Here is a 14,705-nt window from a genome sequence, read left to right as displayed (position 1 = left end):
GAGCTTTAAGGTCCCTTCCAAACCAACCGTTCTGGGATTTTGTGATCCTGTGATTCTCCTGCTCTCCCAGGGAGGAGATTGGATTGATGGGCTCTTCTGACATGCTGAGCATAGCTCAGTTCCTGTTGGAATCAGAGGTTTTATTGTCCAGGCAGCAGAAGTGCAGCAGGGCCTGAGCTTTGCTCAAGTGGCACCCACCTGGTGCGGGACAGGCGGGTCCTTGCACACCCACCCCAGCATTCCCTGCATCCTTCCCCCTGTTCCTACCTCTCCTCTTTTACCAGCCAAGGTTATTAAACTGCTGTTTCTACAGTTCAGGCTGCAAATTGGAGCTAATTAACATGTGCACAACCTCTTCTCTGTGTTATTGACCATGGAGGACAAAGCCTTTGAGCCGCCTCTTCCTCTCTCGCCTTGCTCTGTGTGCTTCCCTGGCAGCTTTGCCAGAGCAGCTCCCAGGCTGGAGCATGGCTCTTCCAAAAGGGCAGCTGTAGGGACACAACCCCAACTGGATAAATTAGAATTTGTCTGATCTTTTAATCTACAGCAAGAGAACATATGGAGCATCGTGGCAGAGTCAGTTTGAGATTTTGACAACAAAAATATGGGTTCTTTCAGCCATAATAATTTAAAACAATGGTTCATTTTTGTGCTGCCCCTGACATACAGTAGAAACTGTGAGAGACTGACAGGTTCTGGAGCTGTTCTCATCCCACTTTAAAAACATGGGCCTTAGGAAATGACTTTGTACCCAACCAACAAGCAGATTTCCAATTATTTTACTAAATAAATACAAGTATTCTATAAAAGGAGCTGTGACTCTTAGAAGGTATTTTTCCATACGGTGAAGTCAATCAAAGGGAATGTGCTGCTTTCAGATAATGTTCCAGGAAGGAATGCAGAGAGCAGAGCTGAGGAGCTGCCATGCTGAGTCCCAGAGCAGAGGAGCCCTCGGAGGCCCCGCCTGCTCCAACAGCCCCGGATCCCCCTCTGCCCCCAGCCATCCACGGCTTCCTACAGCCCCTCCAGCTCCTGCACTGCTCAGAGTTTTATTTAAGTTTTCATTTTTTTATTCAAAGGGATAGAGACATTTTACAGTCCATCAGTGACTGTTACGTTGCATTTCAGCATCCCACCATCCCCATTTGTGGCAGGGCTGTGATATCGGATCATGGAATGGTTTGGGTTGGGAGGAACCTTAAAAGCCGTCTCATTCCACCCCCTGCCATGGGCAGGGACACCTTCCACTATCCCAGATTGCTCCAAGCCCCATCTAACCTGGCCTGGGACACTTCAGGGATGGAGCAGCTTCTCTGGGCACCTGGTTTATGGAGAACAAAGAGCTCCAGAGCAGAGCATGTATTTGGCCAACTTCGGATCAGAAGTTTGTGGTCGGACTGGGAACTGAACCCAAAGATTTTGAGTTACTAATCCAGGCCTGGTTGATCACCCAGCCCTGGGAGTTATCAAAATACATTTAAAGGGTTTTTATGTCTTGTGTGGAACTGTGGCCTTGTGCTGTTGATGCTCAGGGGGTGGCTGAGCAGAGCTGCTTCCCGCTGGTCTGGCTGCCTGTGGCTTTCACATGCAAACTGCAAGGCCAGAGGAGGCTGCTGGCCAAGGAGCCTCTGTCCTTATGTGCTGGGCCATGGGGGTGACTGTCCATCATCCCTGAGTACCCACACATCAGGTGCTTGTCAAAATCCTACACCAAACCCCTCTGCTTTTGACCTGGAAATCCATGCAAGGAAGCCAACAGGAGACCTGGTTGTACATGAGGAATGCCAGAGCACAGGCCAAGGTGAAACCCAACAGAATGGTAAAATATCAGTGAAAAGGCTGAGTCTCCTGTGTATTTTAAAGCATTTACTAGAACTTAACAGAGCATTATCCCTCGCTAAGGAATGATAAGATGGCTGCAAGAGCAGCTCCTATAGACCCTGCTCCTATAAAATTGAGTTGGTTTTATATCTAGTAAATTTTAAAGGCCTTTCTTTAGACTTATGGATTTATTAAAAATAAAAAAAAAAGGTTTATTCTTGATGTCTGGAGCACATTATTGCAGTAACCTCACTGCTGGACCACAGCTTTGGCACAACACACACATCCATAATGAGGGACTGCCTGTTCTGGGGAGGTTTTATTACAAAAGAAAGTGCACAAGTATATTAGGAAGAAAGGGGGAAAACAGAGAAGTCTATTTTTTTGGCAAAGCCTTGTATTATAGATCTCATTTCTCTGGTTGCAGCTGCCTTTAGGCACTCATTTCAGTGAGCTGCTCTGTTCTGCTTAGCTGTAGATGCTTCCCAAATTTCCTCTTTGGTGAAACAGGCATTTGTGCAGGTTCCCCATAAAAATGACTGATTTGGGTTTTACCAGGAGCTCTGGCACTTCTCCACTACAAGAAAGAATTGCATTTATGGAGAGGTTTATCAAGATGGGAATAGTGAAACAAGCATTTTAAATGTCCAGCAGAACCCTCTGTCTTCCCCCAAACAAGCCTCCCTGGGCAGGAATTTCAGCCATTCTGGAATGAGAGCCTCCTGAAAGGAATCTGTTTCCCTGTGGGACTGCCCAGCTTTCAGCCCTGCTTCTGGGGGAAGGTAAGAGAGCTCTGTTTTCATTTACTATTTATGAGATGTGCGTTCCTATTGCCAAGTGACCACAGGATTCGGTGCTTTTAAGAATCTGCAAATGAGATGAAGCTCATTATTTTTTAATGTAAAAGGGATTATTGCAAGGGGAGTGCAGGGATATGTAACCTCAGAGATGGCTCTTGCTGGGGGATAGATTTTGAGGCTTTTGCTTCAGGAAGCCAGTAAAGAACACGGAGTATTTTCCAGTCATTCTGCTCAGCATCTAAAAGCAGTATTTATTAGGAATAGCTCTAAAGGGGATTTTTTTTTTTTAATTGCAGACTTGTAGGAAATTGCCCTCCTTACGTGTGCATTTTACTGTGCAGTGTTGAGAGAAATGCAGGGGCATGTTTCCAAAATAAATCTTTTTCTTAATAAGCAAAAAATCCTTATTATCCACTCCTGCCCCCACACAGTGGAGCTGATCTCAGGGTCCTGAGGGACAGCAAAGGCTGGAAGCACAAATGCAGCTTGTTCCTCAGATTTCTGGGTGCCAGGGGTGCCCTGAGCCCCTGCTCCCAGCCCTCCCTGCAGGTCACACACAGGGTTGATGCATAACCTGAATGTTTTTCAGGCGTGTCTGTGTGAGACAGAGCTGTCAACAGGTGGCAAAGGCACTGCAGCTGCAGGAGAGGGCACCTGATTTAACAGTGTGTCGAAGGCAGCTCAAACTGTGACAGAAAAGAGTAAATGTAAGGAAAATATCAGAACTGTGCTGCATGGGGGAAGGATCAAGGGGCATTGAGCAACTGCTGAGCACTTTCTGGAGTCACATCCCTGCTCCCCCAGCAGCCTGGGATGTGCAGGGAGCAGGCACAGGCCACTGCCCTCTGCACAGCACAGCCACTGCTGCCTCTCCAGGACAGCAAGGCAGCATTTAGCAGGATGTCTGTAGGGATTTGCTGACCAGCTGCCAGGGAACGTGCACTTGCAGTCCTTAGGTGCCTTTTAAGACCCCAGACTAATTTCCTTCCCCGTGTTCCTGCTCTCCTGAGCTCATGCTCCACAAATGCAGTAATTGCAGGCATTTGTTTTGAACCACACAAGTCTGAGCTCCAGAGTAAGTTTTATTTACTGCAATTATATCTGGCAGGTAATTTCTAGTAAACCCAGGGAAATGATTAACCTCCCACTAAATTCATGAACAGAAAAATAGGGCAAATTGATCAAATAAGCTGTTTCCTACACAATAAAAAAAATATTACAAATATAACATCCTGGAACAGAAATAGCTCCGATGAAACCATAAAGACAAGCAGGAACCTGCTAGAGGCATCTGTGCAGGGTTTTTAAATGGGGATTCGTTTCTTGCTTATCTCCCAACCATGAATTATTATTATTTCATCCACTGCTGCTCGTGGAGCTGCTTCAGCTGTGCCCATACCTTGTGTCACAGATGAGTGACTTGTGTCGCCTGAAGAATCATAGGCAAAGGTATCAGCAAAAGGGGATTGAATTTAAATTTGCCAGAGTGTGATTGAACAAAGTTTGATGGCAAGTTCTACTCTATTCATTCCTGCATGGATGAATTCTGCAAAGGAAAATGGAGTGAGAATTGATTTAAAATGATTTACACTGAGACTAAAGAGCCAAAAGGGTCAGGGAGACCCTCCTGTTGAGTCATGAGGGGCAGAGTGGAATTTCTTTCTCATTTGAGTTTGGATAAGAGGAAAAGACAGCCTGGGGCATGAGAGCATCCATCTGGACAGGTCACAGAATGCTGGAAGCAGAACTGCCCTTTTTTGATTTCCACAGCAGTATCTGTGTGCATTCCCTCCGGAGGGAGTGTTTGAAAACCATCCTGCAGCAGTGGCTGAAGGAGCTGCCACAGGGCTGGGGGCCCTTGTACAATAATGCACAGCATTCCCATTTTCCAGCTCAAAGCACTGCTTTGTGTGACCTCGTGTCACTTTAAGCTCCGTTATCCATCTCCATCTGGGGGCTGAGGGGAGCTTTATCCTAGCCTGGCTTGGGAAGCGTGGCAGCAAATGGGAAGTGAGGAGGGGTTGCTTATCACTCATGGAAAAGGCTCTTCCCAGCCTCCTCTGTGGTGCTCCCCAGACTCCAGATAGAGAATAACGTCACTCAGAGGCTCAGATTTTCCTCCTCCTTTGGAATGATGGTAACCAGGAGTGACAAGCTGCGAGCTGGAGGTGATCCATCATGTGGCACCTCTGTCCTCCTCCCCCTGCACTGCTGCCCAGGCTGGGCACAGTGTGATTCCAGCTGCTTTCTGCTTGCCTTGAGCTGGGGCAAGTCAGGAGATGTGTCATCTGGGGAGGGCTGTGCCCATTCTCCAAGGCTGCTGGGTTTGCTCTGCCCACCTGGGATCAGCCTAGGTGGGTACAAAGTGGGCATATGGTGGGTATGTGGCAGCCAGAGCTTTGCCAGGCTGGCAGTGTGCAGGTTTGAGGGCTTCTTGCTCCTCCTTGTCCTCTCCCAGGCACAGTTGCCTCTCTGAGCCTGACTGATGGTTGATCCCTTCGAGTTTCCCAAACAAACAGGAGCAATTACTCCCTGATTAAAACCCCGGGCAGCCAGGCTGTGCAAATGGAGATAACCATTTATCTGCACTGCTTCCTGCCTGGCCCTGGGGCTCAGCGTCCATCAGGCTGCAGTGTTTGCTCCTGCTGGGACTGCAGCAGTGTGGGATGGGGAGGGCAGGGGAGCAGGGCAGGGGTGGCTGTGGGGCTGCCCAGGGTGACGAGGGTCAGGACACGGGGCTGTGCTGGCCCCTCATGGCACAAGGTGCTCCTGCAGCAAGCAGGGACAGCCAAGTGACCGCTGCTCTCTTCAGCTTCAGGCCGAGGGCAGCCCGTGTGTCCCATCCCACAGGACACCTGCACTGCTGCTGCTGGCACTGGGGAGGTAAAACTGATGCGTTTGAGTTCCAGGAGACACCCCTGGCACAACACCGCTGGGCTGTCAGCACTGCTGTCAGGAGCTGAGGTGCTCCTTCCTGGGGCACTAGAATAAATTGGTTTTGAAGTTGCACTACAGAGGTTCAGGTTGGATATCAGGAAAAAATGCTTTACTGAAAGAGTGGTTGAACATCGGCGTGGGCTGCGCAGGGCAGTGGTGGAGTCACCTCCCTGGAAGTGTTCAAAAAGTAGATGCAGCACTCTGAGATGTGCTGTGAAGGTTGGACTTGATGATCTTGAAGGTCTTTTCCATCCTTAATGATTCTGTGACCTTGGGTGATAAGTACCACGCTGAAGGAAGCTTCTAGAACTTCCACCTTAAATCTGTCTTCTATGACTTTTAGGTACATTCCCTATTTCCCAGTATTTCCACATCATACAGAGTTGTGTTATTTGTATCTCTTCCCTCTCTTCCAGGCTCCATCCTCTTGAATGCTTGACCAAATTCATGATGAAATAAATTCTGTGTATATTGCTAAAGTTTATTCTGCTGTTGAAACATTGTACAGAAATCTTTTGTCTGTCCTGAAACTTCAGACAGATCTTTGCTTCTTTTAAAATAGCCTTTGAAATGTTTTTCATCCAAACGAGTGAAATAGCAAGAATAATAGAGGTTGTAGAATTTGTAGCTACTATAGTTTCCTGCTTCTCCAAATGCTTTTGGAAATGCTGATTGATTTGTAACAAAGCTTGAAATGTCACCAGGAGGAATGAATGAAAAATACACTTCTCTAATGTATGTTGAAGTTGAAATTGGCTCAAAGTTTTAACCTTTAGAGGTGCTTTTTTCCTTTTCTTCCCTTTTTTAACTTTTCACAGCAGTCAAGGAGTTGGAAAGATAACCAGGAACAAAATGCACATAGAGGAAATGAATAAATTATGCTCTTATTTTTGGCACATTTACAAGAGAGACATTTTAAAACTCCACTTCAGTGACAAAAGAAAGGATTGCTCTACTTAAAATAAAGCTTCTGGTACAGAGGAATGCTGGTGAGGGCTGATGGATCCCTGGCCTGGCTCAATTCTGCAGCTCCTTGAAAGGGGCAAAAAGCCCTGACTGTGCCCCACAAACACCCCCAGAGCCTGCAGAAAGGGGCTCTGCTGGGGCTGTTCTGGGCAGCATGGGATCATTCCTACCTTGGTCAGTGGTGGGAATGTGGCTGGGAGAGCGGGAGCCACGTCCTGGCAGTGTTTCCTCCCCAGCTGGGTTTGTTGGTTCAACTGGCAGTGCAGTGTCTCAGTGAGCTGGGGGTGTGTTTGGGCAGGAATAATAACAAGGCTTTGCCTGCTCTAGAATTTGCAGTAATTGGAACTGCAGAATTAGGTAAACATGCTTTGAAACCCATCCAATTTCAGATCCAGCAAGATGACCCTTCTGGGACCCTGAGGCTGCTCCAGGGCCACCAGCTCGTCTGTGTTTTGTCCCTGTTCTCACTGGTTGTGTTCCAGTCCTCCCCAGTGCTCAACGTTTGTCACTCAGGTTATAAATGTCTGGTGCTTTCTAGGGTTTGCTGCTTTTCTTTTTCCTGATGAATTTACTCTCTGGAGTATGAAACAATAACAAAAGCCTCGGGACCTGCAATCAGTCTGTGCTGGAAGATGTGCAGCAGCTGGAGCTGCAGTGCTGGGAGAATGTGGCTCCTTGGGCCTCACCCTCCCCATCTTCTTCCTCAGTAACCACTGATATTTTGGCAGCTTTAAAGCCAAACAGGAGCTGAGCAGTAAGTGGGACCTGAGTGCATTTTGTTGTCACTGAGAGCCAGTGAGGTGGCTCATCCTCCCTGCCCCAACAGTACCTGTGAGGTTCCAGCTCAGTGCTGCAGCAGAATGGTGCAAAACTGCTGACAAATGTGGTGTTCCAGCTTTTGCCCAGGATTTTGTGGATAGAAACCAGGGCCCTTCTTTTCATCCAGCTCCCTCTTCCCCGTACCAAGAGCTGCTCCCTGTGGTGATGCTGTGATGGTGAGGAGAGGTGGGAGGCAAGAGGTACTGAGCAAAACCAGGTAACACCAGGAATAAAAACTGCAGGTTCTCAAGTTCCAGTTCATTCCAGTACCCTGAAACTCGCTGCCCCACTGGAGGTGGAGCAACCCAAGCTGATACTGTGGGGTGTGTGTGAACACTGGTGTTGGAGGAAGGTCAGGAGGGAGCTGCATTGCAAATGAATGAAATGAATCCTGGATCAGTAATTACAGGGCTTTCTCACCTTGTTCCTAGACATTTTTTTAGCAGAAAAAGGCTCAAGATGAATCCACCTATCTCATTTCAGCCTCATGATGTGTTTGTTCAACATAAAAAATCGATGTTGAACTAGAATTTTGTGGGGAAGGAGAAGGTCCATGGGGATTACATTCCTGTTCAGTGCAATTTCTTGTTTTACTGCTGCATAGCCTGGCTGGTTAATAAGGTCTCCTTGAATGGGAGTCTGTATTACTGCTGTGCTGGTATGTGAAAATCAATCCTTGTAAATTTATTGGTGGCCACGTGCTCTCTTTGCTGTCGTTATAATTGGGGCTGTCATTGATTGACAGCAGCCAATAATCAAAAGCACTTTTGCAATTCTGATCCCCATCAAACACCAAGGGCAGGGAGTGTCCTTGTGCCTCACACTCTTCCCTGGAGCTTGGATCATTCCACAGATTACTGGGATGAAGGAACTTGCCTGGCATTGAGAGGAAGCAGCTGGGATGGCAATGGAAGGGCTGAGCCTTTGCTGAGACAACAGGGATAACACCCAAATCCATCCCTTTGGGTTAATGAAATCCTTTCTCCCTGGATCTAACATGAGCCCACTGAAGCACCTGACAGGAATTCTTCCTCTGACTTTGTGTTGGGACAATGGGCAGTTAATGATAGTTGTGTACTTGGCTGGGGAAGGGTGATAAGGAGAGGAAAATCTGCATCCTTTGGAAGCAGTACATCCATTCCCTGGATTCCTGTCTGGGCTTTTTATCTGATTGGGGGAATGAAAAGGAGATGACTTCAGAGAAATCTGAGTGTGATAATCTTCTCAGAAATCTGAGTGGGGCAGAAGCAGCCTGCTGGAAGGGGATCAGTCCTGGGCTTCCCAGACATGTTGTCTGAGAGATTTCGGGAACAGCCAGGGGAGCTCCTCAGTCAGGCACCAGACTGGCTCCAGAAGGGCTCCATCCTTCATGGTTTCAAACCCCCGAGTCAAGTCAGTTATAGCACTTGATTACCTTTTAGATCCCAGCATCTGATTGAAAAGGTTTGATTACTGAATGTGAACTGGGATTAATTTGGTTAGGGCACCAAAACTAATGGCATTTAAAGGAATTAGCTTTGGATATCAAAATGTAAGCCTGAGAGAAAACCTCCTCCTTGCCTCTTGCAAGAAACACCTGCTATAGGTTTGACCTATAGCAGCTCAGTTCAGTATGTGGTGCTCATGAAAAACAAATTTGCCTTTACCTGCATACATTAAATTTCTCTTCCCTTGGCTGATAATCCTCTGCATGTTGGCATCCTGACTGCTCTAAAGATTTTTGAATTAATGTTGAAATTATTCATTTGGGTGGTAGGAGCATCTGTTCCAGTGTTATATCCGTGTCTGGTATTTCTTCATTATATATGGGATGATGCACTAGAAAGGCACTTGAGATGCAGGTTATAAAAATACCACAAAGGCAGGGAAGGCATTTGTTGAAGAGTGCTCAGTGAGTTCGGATGCATTTCATTTAGGAACAATCACATACAGGTGGGTGATGTTTAGTGTTGGGGCCACAGGGATTAATTTGGGAAAGTCTGCAGAGGCAGCAGCCGCTGGTAGCTGGTTCTGACAAGGCTGTGGGCCAGGGGAGCATAGCTTTGGTCAGTGGGAGTTGGGGTTCAAAATGGGGGCCTGGGGGACCACAGAGCTGGGCTGAGGGAGCCTGGGGAGCCCCAGGGAGGAAGGTCTTGGGTCAGCGGGTGTCACACGGGGCTCACGGGGCAGTGGTGGCAGCGGGCAGGGGACAGGGGAGGTACCAGGAGGAGCTGGGGGAGGAGCAGATGGAAGGGGTGGAGCTCCCAGGGACCCCTGGCAGGGCTGTGGGACAAGGTGAGGACTGGACCCGCTGACCACTGATGGATAAAGTTCTGCTGGCCGGGATCTGCAGCTCGGAGGGGCTGGGTGTGGGTTCAGCGATGCAGGACGAGGGCTGATGTCCCTGTGGGCTGTGTCAGTCCCGTGGGGTGACTCCAAGGGACAATATGGCCATCACAGCTCCAGGCTTAGGAGCTGCTTTCATGGCGGACCATGAAACCCTTCAGTTAAGATTAAACTCCGTCTCTCCAAAGGCTTATCCTGAGTGTTGCAAGCTGTAAATCACTGGGCTCTACTCGGGGCTGGGGTCAGGTATCAGGTTAGGGTTCAAATCAGCAGCGTCAGAAACCCATTTTACTCTTGATCCTCTCAATCCCTGCTGGGGATAAAAGGCTTATCATTAGTTATCAAAAGATAGCAATGGCTCCCTCAGCTGTGTTCAAGCCCAGGTTTGTGCAGATATTAGATGAATTTTCAGAGGAACAAAGTGCTCAAGAACTTGATTCATGGGTGGATTTTGGCCTATGTTTTATAGGTCTTCAAGGAACCACCAGAAACCCATTTTTCCTGCTCTGTGTTTTGAAGTTTAACCCTGTGGTACAGGAGCTGTTGGCAGACACTCAGCTCCGAAGGAAATATGAACCATTTGTCAAGGAAAGGAGCAGCACGTATTTTAACCCTCCAGCCCTGCAGGCTTTCAGATATTACCCAATAAAACAAGCTCATCCACTCTTCTTCTTGAAACCCCAAACCTAATTTTAAGTCTGTTTTCTCTATAGAGTTCACCCTATAACTTTTCTCCTCCTGGAAGGCATCCCAAGCCCAGGAGCTCTGGCTGGCTGGGTGATAACCCTGTCCCTATTGCCCTCTCTGATTGGAGCCCTAAGCCAAGCCCCAAATCCCCACCAGGAACATCCCTCTGCCACCTCCCCATGGCTCCTCATCCTCAGGGCCTCAGTCATTCCAGGCTTGGCGTTGGTTTGAGGAGAGGCACTTGGGTGTGGGAAATGGGGAAGAGGAGAACAAAGAGGGAGGAAGTGGAAGAAGTCTGAGAATGAAGAGTAGAAGGAATTTTGGGGGAGGGTTTCACATCTTTCTCAACCTCCACGTCTCCTGCAGGATGCAAAATGCACAGCTGAGGGCCCCTGATCTCCACAGCCTGCGGTTTTCTTGGCTTGAAATCCTGATCTGGGCCAAATTCCAAGCATTTGCTCATTTAGATGAGTAAATCTAAGAGAAATTAAAGATGAAGATGTATTATCAGTCTTAACTTCTATGTAATACTGGTGCATGCCTATGATTTTGTCATTACATCGGTTCTTGAGATGTAGAAATTGCTTGCACTAATTTAATTCTTGCTCTATTTTATTGCATTTTTGCGTTGCTTCCTTGACCCTGGGTCTCTTTGCTGAGTTACAATACATTTTTACAATTTTCCCTTGAATATCTGTGTCTTCAGGAATATCAAATGTGGCATATCCATTCCCTTTCACGTGGAACCAACCATGAAAACCCATGACAGGGACAGTGCCTGGGGTGAGGCACAGGCAGGGTGGCTGTGGGGGGTCACGCTTTGAAAGCATCTTATAAAGTAAATGGGGTTTTTTACCCAGCAAGCTCTAACTTTCCTTCATTTGTTATTTGTTTTATCCCAACACAGTTTGGGTTGATTCAAAGCAAAATTCTCTCACTTTTTTTTTTTTTCTGTGGGGGGTGTGCATTGATGATTTAATGATCTTGAGAGTCGGTTTGTGTGTCAGGAAGTGGCAGTGTCCCCATTCCTGGAGGGACTTCAAAGCTGTGTGGATGTGGCACTTGGGGACATGGGTAAGGGGTGGCCTTGGCTGTGCTGGGGGATGGTTGGACTCGATGGTTGTGGATGGATTTCTGAACCTAAATGATTCTGTGATTCTCTGTAATGGCTCTGGCTCTTGTGGTGTCTTTAATAACCCCTCCTGTTGCCACTGCCAAAGGCAGGACAGGCTGCTGGCTGGGCCACTGGGCTAATCCAGAAGGACTTTTCTTATATTCTTATTTTAGGATCTAAAACCTGCATTCTAATCTCTGTTCAGGCATTGCTCTGGCCTCCACCCCAACAGGGTGTCCCAGCCTGCCCAAGGACTGAAACATTTGCTCAAGGTTGCTTTGCATCCTGCCTTTCATCAAGTGATACACTTAATTAAAATCTACACTCCACTGGCAGTGGCGGAGCAGAGCTGAGTTCACATCCTGAGTTCTGCTTCAAAGGAAAACATCGTGGGAAATTGTGTATTTTATATCACTGGCCTTTATGTGGTGGTTAATAACCGTGGTTATTGGAGAGCAGAAAACGTCTCTGATACTCTGTCGTTTAAACAAAAGGATTTAAAGATTGCCAGGCCATTAGTAACTCCTCCTTTTTAGAGAATAAATAAAGGCTCACAGCTCTTGCTGTGCAGTTCAGAATGGGATATTTGATGCTTCAGAGTATTCCAAGCAGTGGTTCTCTAACGTATCATTGAGCCCTTCTCCATCGGGAGTGAGAGCAGCAGGGATGTGAACATTACCCAGGAGCTCCCTGGAGTCCCCACGGACACTCCGCCCCACCTGCACACATCCCCAGCCTGGGGAAAGGTGCTGCTGAGTGGAGGCAGTTCTGTGTGTTCAGGGGGTCCTGTTCAGCCTGGAATGAAATCCCAGCTCTTTGTTGGAAGCCTGGCCCAGCTCGTGCCCCTCAGCACAGGCAGAGTCCATGTTCCTGGAGAACCAGACCCACCTCCTGCCCCCGGACTGGGAGTCACCAAGGGTTCCTCTGCACTGGACAGGGGAGATGCCCACGTGGTGGTCAGTGACTCTGCACATTGTCTAGTTTTGTCCCCAACACTGGGCAATGTCCCACCTGGCAGCTGGCACTGCAGCCAGTCCACAGCAGAAAGGTTCTGGATTTGTTCTGGAACGTGTCTGATTCTCTGTGAGCAGCTCTGCAGGGCGAGCATCCCTCAGCTGATCTGTTGGCATCATCTTCCTGCCCCTGCCTCTCCTTGGGATGCACGTGGGAACAGCTCAGGTGCAGCAAGGACGTGGCAGTGGCTGCCTGGAATGCAGTGGCATCCCTGAGTGAGTCAGACATGCAGGATCCTCAGGGGGTTTCAGTGGCCATGTGTCTGTGAAAATTAACTTACTCCTGGCTGTTCCCACTGCATCTCTAGATTATAACAAGCCTAGATGTGTTTAAATGCAATTTGTAAAACTGCTCCTGCTGGCACCTGCATTGATGCTGCTGGGAGGTTCCTCCCAGGGGCTCTGATTGCAGTCTGGGGTTTTTTTTAGCCCAAAAGATCTGAGGGCTGGGTGGATTCTTTATTTCTCTCACCTGGCTGGGATAGAGCAAACGCTGAAAGCTGCCCAGGATGAGCCCCAGGGACAGCCCTGCCTGCACCCTCCAGCTGGAGCTGCTGGGCAGGGCAGACACCCAGCTGGGGGATATAACCCCAGAGAGTATTTCTTCATCCTTAGATGCACCTGGGTGTTGGAATGGCTCGGTTTTGCCATTTGCTGGCTCTGGCCGAGTGCTGATGCACTTGAGAGGCCCCCTGGAGCTCTTTGTCCTTCTTGTGGGGTGCTGGGTGCTGCCTCTGAGGAGCAGGGAGCTGCTGGTGTACTTCAAGTAAGGCTTGGAGCAGTGAAGGTCGCTGTGATTTCACAGAGGGATCTTGCTGATAATAAGTAAAACAAGTTTGTCTTTTTGCTGGCAGTGAGGGGGATGCCTAGAAAGACATTAAAAATAGCTACAGAGAATCTGCTGTGCTCCTTGCAGCTTCTGAATTGTTGTGCTATTAATAATGTGCTCCAGACATCCATAGAGCTCACACCCCTCCCTCCAGTGGATGTCAAGGAGCCGTAGATAACCCAGTGTTATCAAACTTGTGCTGCCATGCAGAACTTTATAGGGACCTGTGCATTTATATGCTGGAAGATAAGTACGTTATTACCGAGGATTTCATGCAAATGAAGGGTTATTGTGCTGTAACACTGTCAGATCATTACAATTTTCTGCTTTAATAACTCCTTGAAGGGGCTTTAAGAGCCCAAGTGGAATTTCAGAGGAATACCCTGTGTTGCAGGTACGTGTGCTCTGCTCTGTGTGTCCCCCCTGCCCTGGGGAGCAGAGGGGTTGTGCCTTGCCTGGCTGGGCTGTCCCTAAGAATTTCTGTGCAGCCCCACCCGTGCTCTGTGTGAACAGAATCATTTTGGTTAAGTAGAAAAATATTGTATTCATTTAAATATTGTAACATCTGATACAGCTGCAATGCTCTGATATTAATGGCCCACTTGAGGCCAATCCTTCTTCTCAAAGGGCTTTTTGGTCGCCAATTCATCATGCAGGCATCAGGCAAAGAGTTATCATTCACTTTTTTTTTTTTTTGTGAAGGACAGATATTGATATTCTCCCACGATATGGGAATAGATCCCTTATCAGCAGTGCTGAGGTGCAGGCTGGGAGCAGAGGAATCTCCTCCAACCGACAGCCCTGTGTAGTTCAGATAGCTCTGCTTTTCCTGAGAGCGCTCAGGGAATGCTGAGATGTTATGGTTTCAGCCTAAAAAGCTACATTTTTGTTGAGTTTTGTGTCCTTCCTTCCCTGTGCCCAGCAGGAGACATAGTTTGGTCTGGGCAATGTGAGTTCCCATGCCTTGAAATCCCTTGGATGTTAACTGGAGGCAGGGACAGATGTCTTGGATGGTCCAAGGCTTGCTCCTGGGGCCAGGAGGAGCAGAGCAAGGGCTGCTCCTGGGTGTTGAGCTGGGCTTGGCTTGCAGCTCTTCTCCAGTCTCCCAGTGAGACTTTGAGCCATTTGCTGAGGCCCCTTGTGCTTCCTTTTTCCAGCTTTCCTTTCACGGCCAAGTCTCTTATGCCAGCCAGGAGTGCAGCGGGACAGAAACCCTTTTTAGGGTTTATTTGTGTGTGGCCCAGCTGGCTCCTCCCTGTGCATGAGGCCTTGGTGACAGGGCACCCCCTCCCCAGGACCTGCTGCCAGTGAAAACCCAGAACTGAAATGTTCCTGCTCAGCTGGGTGCTGCAGAACCACGGGGAAAGTGAAAAGCTTCCAGGCTGAAAGCTCCT

General features: G+C 48.3%; 1 long non-coding RNA gene across 1 annotated transcript in view; it reads left to right on the top strand.

Moving 5' to 3' along the window:
- The first annotated feature begins 2,253 nt into the window (after positions 1–2,253).
- LOC108446962 overlaps positions 2,254–14,705 on the top strand; it is a 129,855-nt gene continuing 117,403 nt past the window's right edge. Inside the window, exon 1 of the long non-coding RNA XR_001862305.1 lies at positions 2,254–2,603. This is a non-coding gene — a long non-coding RNA (uncharacterized LOC108446962). The remainder of the gene's footprint in view (positions 2,604–14,705) is intronic.

This window comes from Corvus brachyrhynchos, unplaced genomic scaffold (genome assembly GCF_000691975.1).
Source record: "Corvus brachyrhynchos isolate BGI_N302 unplaced genomic scaffold, ASM69197v1 scaffold95, whole genome shotgun sequence".
Classification (NCBI taxonomy): Eukaryota; Metazoa; Chordata; class Aves; order Passeriformes; family Corvidae; genus Corvus; species Corvus brachyrhynchos.
Note: the sequence above shows the minus strand (reverse complement) of the source record. Positions and strands in the feature narration are given on the sequence as shown.